Here is a 10,143-nt window from a genome sequence, read left to right on the forward strand (position 1 = left end):
TCTTGCGGCTCATCAGGGAGCTATAAACAAACAGACCAAGTCCTTAGTGCGTCACTTGCAAAAGTTAGGTTTTAAAATGGTGGGCAGAGGGGGGAAACGCCCTCCCTATGTTGTCTGCCTCTTGGTTCTGGCCCGCACCTCAGACTGTTGCTGTTGTCCAAATGAATGCACCTTGTGCTTTAGCTTTAGGCACCATCCAGAGTTCCTGCTTGGCTACTACTGAATGTGTCCTGTCCTGCAGCCTTAAGTACCATCCATCGTTCCTTCTTGGAACACTCCGACCGGTTTCGCCATCTTGCGGCTCATCAGGGAGCTATAAACAAACAGACCAAGTCCTTAGTGCGTCACTTGCAAAAGTTAGGTTTTAAAATGGTGGGCAGAGGGGGGAAACGCCCTCCCTATGTTGTCTGCCTCTTGGTTCTGGCCCGCACCTCAGACTGTTGCTGTTGTCCAAATGAATGCACCTTGTGCTTTAGCTTTAGGCACCATCCAGAGTTCCTGCTTGGCTACTACTGAATGTGTCCTGTCCTGCAGCCTTAAGTACCATCCATCGTTCCTTCTTGGAACACTCCGACCGGTTTCGCCATCTTGCGGCTCATCAGGGAGCTATAAACAAACAGACCAAGTCCTTAGTGCGTCACTTGCAAAAGTTAGGTTTTAAAATGGTGGGCAGAGGGGGGAAACGCCCTCCCTATGTTGTCTGCCTCTTGGTTCTGGCCCGCACCTCAGACTGTTGCTGTTGTCCAAATGAATGCACCTTGTGCTTTAGCTTTAGGCACCATCCAGAGTTCCTGCTTGGCTACTACTGAATGTGTCCTGTCCTGCAGCCTTAAGTACCATCCATCGTTCCTTCTTGGAACACTCCGACCGGTTTCGCCATCTTGCGGCTCATCAGGGAGCTATAAACAAACAGACCAAGTCCTTAGTGCGTCACTTGCAAAAGTTAGGTTTTAAAATGGTGGGCAGAGGGGGGAAACGCCCTCCCTATGTTGTCTGCCTCTTGGTTCTGGCCCGCACCTCAGACTGTTGCTGTTGTCCAAATGAATGCACCTTGTGCTTTAGCTTTAGGCACCATCCAGAGTTCCTGCTTGGCTACTACTGAATGTGTCCTGTCCTGCAGCCTTAAGTACCATCCATCGTTCCTTCTTGGAACACTCCGACCGGTTTCGCCATCTTGCGGCTCATCAGGGAGCTATAAACAAACAGACCAAGTCCTTAGTGCGTCACTTGCAAAAGTTAGGTTTTAAAATGGTGGGCAGAGGGGGGAAACGCCCTCCCTATGTTGTCTGCCTCTTGGTTCTGGCCCGCACCTCAGACTGTTGCTGTTGTCCAAATGAATGCACCTTGTGCTTTAGCTTTAGGCACCATCCAGAGTTCCTGCTTGGCTACTACTGAATGTGTCCTGTCCTGCAGCCTTAAGTACCATCCATCGTTCCTTCTTGGAACACTCCGACCGGTTTCGCCATCTTGCGGCTCATCAGGGAGCTATAAACAAACAGACCAAGTCCTTAGTGCGTCACTTGCAAAAGTTAGGTTTTAAAATGGTGGGCAGAGGGGGGAAACGCCCTCCCTATGTTGTCTGCCTCTTGGTTCTGGCCCGCACCTCAGACTGTTGCTGTTGTCCAAATGAATGCACCTTGTGCTTTAGCTTTAGGCACCATCCAGAGTTCCTGCTTGGCTACTACTGAATGTGTCCTGTCCTGCAGCCTTAAGTACCATCCATCGTTCCTTCTTGGAACACTCCGACCGGTTTCGCCATCTTGCGGCTCATCAGGGAGCTATAAACAAACAGACCAAGTCCTTAGTGCGTCACTTGCAAAAGTTAGGTTTTAAAATGGTGGGCAGAGGGGGGAAACGCCCTCCCTATGTTGTCTGCCTCTTGGTTCTGGCCCGCACCTCAGACTGTTGCTGTTGTCCAAATGAATGCACCTTGTGCTTTAGCTTTAGGCACCATCCAGAGTTCCTGCTTGGCTACTACTGAATGTGTCCTGTCCTGCAGCCTTAAGTACCATCCATCGTTCCTTCTTGGAACACTCCGACCGGTTTCGCCATCTTGCGGCTCATCAGGGAGCTATAAACAAACAGACCAAGTCCTTAGTGCGTCACTTGCAAAAGTTAGGTTTTAAAATGGTGGGCAGAGGGGGGAAACGCCCTCCCTATGTTGTCTGCCTCTTGGTTCTGGCCCGCACCTCAGACTGTTGCTGTTGTCCAAATGAATGCACCTTGTGCTTTAGCTTTAGGCACCATCCAGAGTTCCTGCTTGGCTACTACTGAATGTGTCCTGTCCTGCAGCCTTAAGTACCATCCATCGTTCCTTCTTGGAACACTCCGACCGGTTTCGCCATCTTGCGGCTCATCAGGGAGCTATAAACAAACAGACCAAGTCCTTAGTGCGTCACTTGCAAAAGTTAGGTTTTAAAATGGTGGGCAGAGGGGGGAAACGCCCTCCCTATGTTGTCTGCCTCTTGGTTCTGGCCCGCACCTCAGACTGTTGCTGTTGTCCAAATGAATGCACCTTGTGCTTTAGCTTTAGGCACCATCCAGAGTTCCTGCTTGGCTACTACTGAATGTGTCCTGTCCTGCAGCCTTAAGTACCATCCATCGTTCCTTCTTGGAACACTCCGACCGGTTTCGCCATCTTGCGGCTCATCAGGGAGCTATAAACAAACAGACCAAGTCCTTAGTGCGTCACTTGCAAAAGTTAGGTTTTAAAATGGTGGGCAGAGGGGGGAAACGCCCTCCCTATGTTGTCTGCCTCTTGGTTCTGGCCCGCACCTCAGACTGTTGCTGTTGTCCAAATGAATGCACCTTGTGCTTTAGCTTTAGGCACCATCCAGAGTTCCTGCTTGGCTACTACTGAATGTGTCCTGTCCTGCAGCCTTAAGTACCATCCATCGTTCCTTCTTGGAACACTCCGACCGGTTTCGCCATCTTGCGGCTCATCAGGGAGCTATAAACAAACAGACCAAGTCCTTAGTGCGTCACTTGCAAAAGTTAGGTTTTAAAATGGTGGGCAGAGGGGGGAAACGCCCTCCCTATGTTGTCTGCCTCTTGGTTCTGGCCCGCACCTCAGACTGTTGCTGTTGTCCAAATGAATGCACCTTGTGCTTTAGCTTTAGGCACCATCCAGAGTTCCTGCTTGGCTACTACTGAATGTGTCCTGTCCTGCAGCCTTAAGTACCATCCATCGTTCCTTCTTGGAACACTCCGACCGGTTTCGCCATCTTGCGGCTCATCAGGGAGCTATAAACAAACAGACCAAGTCCTTAGTGCGTCACTTGCAAAAGTTAGGTTTTAAAATGGTGGGCAGAGGGGGGAAACGCCCTCCCTATGTTGTCTGCCTCTTGGTTCTGGCCCGCACCTCAGACTGTTGCTGTTGTCCAAATGAATGCACCTTGTGCTTTAGCTTTAGGCACCATCCAGAGTTCCTGCTTGGCTACTACTGAATGTGTCCTGTCCTGCAGCCTTAAGTACCATCCATCGTTCCTTCTTGGAACACTCCGACCGGTTTCGCCATCTTGCGGCTCATCAGGGAGCTATAAACAAACAGACCAAGTCCTTAGTGCGTCACTTGCAAAAGTTAGGTTTTAAAATGGTGGGCAGAGGGGGGAAACGCCCTCCCTATGTTGTCTGCCTCTTGGTTCTGGCCCGCACCTCAGACTGTTGCTGTTGTCCAAATGAATGCACCTTGTGCTTTAGCTTTAGGCACCATCCAGAGTTCCTGCTTGGCTACTACTGAATGTGTCCTGTCCTGCAGCCTTAAGTACCATCCATCGTTCCTTCTTGGAACACTCCGACCGGTTTCGCCATCTTGCGGCTCATCAGGGAGCTATAAACAAACAGACCAAGTCCTTAGTGCGTCACTTGCAAAAGTTAGGTTTTAAAATGGTGGGCAGAGGGGGGAAACGCCCTCCCTATGTTGTCTGCCTCTTGGTTCTGGCCCGCACCTCAGACTGTTGCTGTTGTCCAAATGAATGCACCTTGTGCTTTAGCTTTAGGCACCATCCAGAGTTCCTGCTTGGCTACTACTGAATGTGTCCTGTCCTGCAGCCTTAAGTACCATCCATCGTTCCTTCTTGGAACACTCCGACCGGTTTCGCCATCTTGCGGCTCATCAGGGAGCTATAAACAAACAGACCAAGTCCTTAGTGCGTCACTTGCAAAAGTTAGGTTTTAAAATGGTGGGCAGAGGGGGGAAACGCCCTCCCTATGTTGTCTGCCTCTTGGTTCTGGCCCGCACCTCAGACTGTTGCTGTTGTCCAAATGAATGCACCTTGTGCTTTAGCTTTAGGCACCATCCAGAGTTCCTGCTTGGCTACTACTGAATGTGTCCTGTCCTGCAGCCTTAAGTACCATCCATCGTTCCTTCTTGGAACACTCCGACCGGTTTCGCCATCTTGCGGCTCATCAGGGAGCTATAAACAAACAGACCAAGTCCTTAGTGCGTCACTTGCAAAAGTTAGGTTTTAAAATGGTGGGCAGAGGGGGGAAACGCCCTCCCTATGTTGTCTGCCTCTTGGTTCTGGCCCGCACCTCAGACTGTTGCTGTTGTCCAAATGAATGCACCTTGTGCTTTAGCTTTAGGCACCATCCAGAGTTCCTGCTTGGCTACTACTGAATGTGTCCTGTCCTGCAGCCTTAAGTACCATCCATCGTTCCTTCTTGGAACACTCCGACCGGTTTCGCCATCTTGCGGCTCATCAGGGAGCTATAAACAAACAGACCAAGTCCTTAGTGCGTCACTTGCAAAAGTTAGGTTTTAAAATGGTGGGCAGAGGGGGGAAACGCCCTCCCTATGTTGTCTGCCTCTTGGTTCTGGCCCGCACCTCAGACTGTTGCTGTTGTCCAAATGAATGCACCTTGTGCTTTAGCTTTAGGCACCATCCAGAGTTCCTGCTTGGCTACTACTGAATGTGTCCTGTCCTGCAGCCTTAAGTACCATCCATCGTTCCTTCTTGGAACACTCCGACCGGTTTCGCCATCTTGCGGCTCATCAGGGAGCTATAAACAAACAGACCAAGTCCTTAGTGCGTCACTTGCAAAAGTTAGGTTTTAAAATGGTGGGCAGAGGGGGGAAACGCCCTCCCTATGTTGTCTGCCTCTTGGTTCTGGCCCGCACCTCAGACTGTTGCTGTTGTCCAAATGAATGCACCTTGTGCTTTAGCTTTAGGCACCATCCAGAGTTCCTGCTTGGCTACTACTGAATGTGTCCTGTCCTGCAGCCTTAAGTACCATCCATCGTTCCTTCTTGGAACACTCCGACCGGTTTCGCCATCTTGCGGCTCATCAGGGAGCTATAAACAAACAGACCAAGTCCTTAGTGCGTCACTTGCAAAAGTTAGGTTTTAAAATGGTGGGCAGAGGGGGGAAACGCCCTCCCTATGTTGTCTGCCTCTTGGTTCTGGCCCGCACCTCAGACTGTTGCTGTTGTCCAAATGAATGCACCTTGTGCTTTAGCTTTAGGCACCATCCAGAGTTCCTGCTTGGCTACTACTGAATGTGTCCTGTCCTGCAGCCTTAAGTACCATCCATCGTTCCTTCTTGGAACACTCCGACCGGTTTCGCCATCTTGCGGCTCATCAGGGAGCTATAAACAAACAGACCAAGTCCTTAGTGCGTCACTTGCAAAAGTTAGGTTTTAAAATGGTGGGCAGAGGGGGGAAACGCCCTCCCTATGTTGTCTGCCTCTTGGTTCTGGCCCGCACCTCAGACTGTTGCTGTTGTCCAAATGAATGCACCTTGTGCTTTAGCTTTAGGCACCATCCAGAGTTCCTGCTTGGCTACTACTGAATGTGTCCTGTCCTGCAGCCTTAAGTACCATCCATCGTTCCTTCTTGGAACACTCCGACCGGTTTCGCCATCTTGCGGCTCATCAGGGAGCTATAAACAAACAGACCAAGTCCTTAGTGCGTCACTTGCAAAAGTTAGGTTTTAAAATGGTGGGCAGAGGGGGGAAACGCCCTCCCTATGTTGTCTGCCTCTTGGTTCTGGCCCGCACCTCAGACTGTTGCTGTTGTCCAAATGAATGCACCTTGTGCTTTAGCTTTAGGCACCATCCAGAGTTCCTGCTTGGCTACTACTGAATGTGTCCTGTCCTGCAGCCTTAAGTACCATCCATCGTTCCTTCTTGGAACACTCCGACCGGTTTCGCCATCTTGCGGCTCATCAGGGAGCTATAAACAAACAGACCAAGTCCTTAGTGCGTCACTTGCAAAAGTTAGGTTTTAAAATGGTGGGCAGAGGGGGGAAACGCCCTCCCTATGTTGTCTGCCTCTTGGTTCTGGCCCGCACCTCAGACTGTTGCTGTTGTCCAAATGAATGCACCTTGTGCTTTAGCTTTAGGCACCATCCAGAGTTCCTGCTTGGCTACTACTGAATGTGTCCTGTCCTGCAGCCTTAAGTACCATCCATCGTTCCTTCTTGGAACACTCCGACCGGTTTCGCCATCTTGCGGCTCATCAGGGAGCTATAAACAAACAGACCAAGTCCTTAGTGCGTCACTTGCAAAAGTTAGGTTTTAAAATGGTGGGCAGAGGGGGGAAACGCCCTCCCTATGTTGTCTGCCTCTTGGTTCTGGCCCGCACCTCAGACTGTTGCTGTTGTCCAAATGAATGCACCTTGTGCTTTAGCTTTAGGCACCATCCAGAGTTCCTGCTTGGCTACTACTGAATGTGTCCTGTCCTGCAGCCTTAAGTACCATCCATCGTTCCTTCTTGGAACACTCCGACCGGTTTCGCCATCTTGCGGCTCATCAGGGAGCTATAAACAAACAGACCAAGTCCTTAGTGCGTCACTTGCAAAAGTTAGGTTTTAAAATGGTGGGCAGAGGGGGGAAACGCCCTCCCTATGTTGTCTGCCTCTTGGTTCTGGCCCGCACCTCAGACTGTTGCTGTTGTCCAAATGAATGCACCTTGTGCTTTAGCTTTAGGCACCATCCAGAGTTCCTGCTTGGCTACTACTGAATGTGTCCTGTCCTGCAGCCTTAAGTACCATCCATCGTTCCTTCTTGGAACACTCCGACCGGTTTCGCCATCTTGCGGCTCATCAGGGAGCTATAAACAAACAGACCAAGTCCTTAGTGCGTCACTTGCAAAAGTTAGGTTTTAAAATGGTGGGCAGAGGGGGGAAACGCCCTCCCTATGTTGTCTGCCTCTTGGTTCTGGCCCGCACCTCAGACTGTTGCTGTTGTCCAAATGAATGCACCTTGTGCTTTAGCTTTAGGCACCATCCAGAGTTCCTGCTTGGCTACTACTGAATGTGTCCTGTCCTGCAGCCTTAAGTACCATCCATCGTTCCTTCTTGGAACACTCCGACCGGTTTCGCCATCTTGCGGCTCATCAGGGAGCTATAAACAAACAGACCAAGTCCTTAGTGCGTCACTTGCAAAAGTTAGGTTTTAAAATGGTGGGCAGAGGGGGGAAACGCCCTCCCTATGTTGTCTGCCTCTTGGTTCTGGCCCGCACCTCAGACTGTTGCTGTTGTCCAAATGAATGCACCTTGTGCTTTAGCTTTAGGCACCATCCAGAGTTCCTGCTTGGCTACTACTGAATGTGTCCTGTCCTGCAGCCTTAAGTACCATCCATCGTTCCTTCTTGGAACACTCCGACCGGTTTCGCCATCTTGCGGCTCATCAGGGAGCTATAAACAAACAGACCAAGTCCTTAGTGCGTCACTTGCAAAAGTTAGGTTTTAAAATGGTGGGCAGAGGGGGGAAACGCCCTCCCTATGTTGTCTGCCTCTTGGTTCTGGCCCGCACCTCAGACTGTTGCTGTTGTCCAAATGAATGCACCTTGTGCTTTAGCTTTAGGCACCATCCAGAGTTCCTGCTTGGCTACTACTGAATGTGTCCTGTCCTGCAGCCTTAAGTACCATCCATCGTTCCTTCTTGGAACACTCCGACCGGTTTCGCCATCTTGCGGCTCATCAGGGAGCTATAAACAAACAGACCAAGTCCTTAGTGCGTCACTTGCAAAAGTTAGGTTTTAAAATGGTGGGCAGAGGGGGGAAACGCCCTCCCTATGTTGTCTGCCTCTTGGTTCTGGCCCGCACCTCAGACTGTTGCTGTTGTCCAAATGAATGCACCTTGTGCTTTAGCTTTAGGCACCATCCAGAGTTCCTGCTTGGCTACTACTGAATGTGTCCTGTCCTGCAGCCTTAAGTACCATCCATCGTTCCTTCTTGGAACACTCCGACCGGTTTCGCCATCTTGCGGCTCATCAGGGAGCTATAAACAAACAGACCAAGTCCTTAGTGCGTCACTTGCAAAAGTTAGGTTTTAAAATGGTGGGCAGAGGGGGGAAACGCCCTCCCTATGTTGTCTGCCTCTTGGTTCTGGCCCGCACCTCAGACTGTTGCTGTTGTCCAAATGAATGCACCTTGTGCTTTAGCTTTAGGCACCATCCAGAGTTCCTGCTTGGCTACTACTGAATGTGTCCTGTCCTGCAGCCTTAAGTACCATCCATCGTTCCTTCTTGGAACACTCCGACCGGTTTCGCCATCTTGCGGCTCATCAGGGAGCTATAAACAAACAGACCAAGTCCTTAGTGCGTCACTTGCAAAAGTTAGGTTTTAAAATGGTGGGCAGAGGGGGGAAACGCCCTCCCTATGTTGTCTGCCTCTTGGTTCTGGCCCGCACCTCAGACTGTTGCTGTTGTCCAAATGAATGCACCTTGTGCTTTAGCTTTAGGCACCATCCAGAGTTCCTGCTTGGCTACTACTGAATGTGTCCTGTCCTGCAGCCTTAAGTACCATCCATCGTTCCTTCTTGGAACACTCCGACCGGTTTCGCCATCTTGCGGCTCATCAGGGAGCTATAAACAAACAGACCAAGTCCTTAGTGCGTCACTTGCAAAAGTTAGGTTTTAAAATGGTGGGCAGAGGGGGGAAACGCCCTCCCTATGTTGTCTGCCTCTTGGTTCTGGCCCGCACCTCAGACTGTTGCTGTTGTCCAAATGAATGCACCTTGTGCTTTAGCTTTAGGCACCATCCAGAGTTCCTGCTTGGCTACTACTGAATGTGTCCCGTCCTGCAGCCTTAAGTACCATCCATCGTTCCTTCTTGGAACACTCCGACCGGTTTCGCCATCTCGCGGCTCATCAGGGAGCTACAAACAAACAGACCAAGTCCTTAGTGCGTCACTTGCAAAGGTTAGGTTTTAAAATGGTGGGCAGAGGGGGGAAACGCCCTCCCTATGTTGTCTGCCTCTTGGTTCTGGCCCGCACCTCAGACTGTTGCTGTTGTCCAAATGAATGCACCTTGTGCTTTAGCTTTAGGCACCATCCAGAGTTCCTGCTTGGCTACTACTGAATGCTGCATTAGGGTTAGGGTTAGGGTTAGGGTTAGGGTTAGGGTTAGGGTTAGGGTTAGGGTTAGGGTTAGGGTTAGGGTTAGGGTTAGGGTTAGGGTTAGGGTTACGCTGCATTAGGGTTAGGGTTAGGGTTAGGGTTAGGGTTAGGGTTAGGGTTAGGGTTAGGGTTAGGGTTAGGGTTAGGGTTAGGGTTAGGGTTACGCTGCATTAGGGTTAGGGTTAGGGTTAGGGTTAGGGTTAGGGTTAGGGTTAGGGTTAGGGTTAGGGTTAGGGTTAGGGTTAGGGTTAGGGTACGCTGCATTAGGGTTAGGGTTAGGGTTAGGGTTAGGGTTAGGGTTAGGGTTAGGGTTAGGGTTAGGGTTAGGGTTAGGGTTAGGTTTTAAAATGGTGGGCAGAGGGGGGAAACGCCCTCCCTATGTTGTCTGCCTCTTGGTTCTGGCCCGCACCTCAGACTGTTGCTGTTGTCCAAATGAATGCACCTTGTGCTTTAGCTTTAGGCACCATCCAGAGTTCCTGCTTGGCTACTACTGAATGTGTCCCGTCCTGCAGCCTTAAGTACCATCCATCGTTCCTTCTTGGAACACTCCGACCGGTTTCGCCATCTTGCGGCTCATCAGGGAGCTACAAACAAACAGACCAAGTCCTTAGTGCGTCACTTGCAAAGGTTAGGTTTTAAAATGGTGGGCAGAGGGGGGAAACGCCCTCCCTATGTTGTCTGCCTCTTGGTTCTGGCCCGCACCTCAGACTGTTGCTGTTGTCCAAATGAATGCACCTTGTGCTTTAGCTTTAGGCACCATCCAGAGTTCCTGCTTGGCTACTACTGAATGTGTCCCGTC

Source organism: Heptranchias perlo, unplaced genomic scaffold, assembly GCF_035084215.1.
Source record: "Heptranchias perlo isolate sHepPer1 unplaced genomic scaffold, sHepPer1.hap1 HAP1_SCAFFOLD_881, whole genome shotgun sequence".
Taxonomy (NCBI): Eukaryota; Metazoa; Chordata; class Chondrichthyes; order Hexanchiformes; family Hexanchidae; genus Heptranchias; species Heptranchias perlo.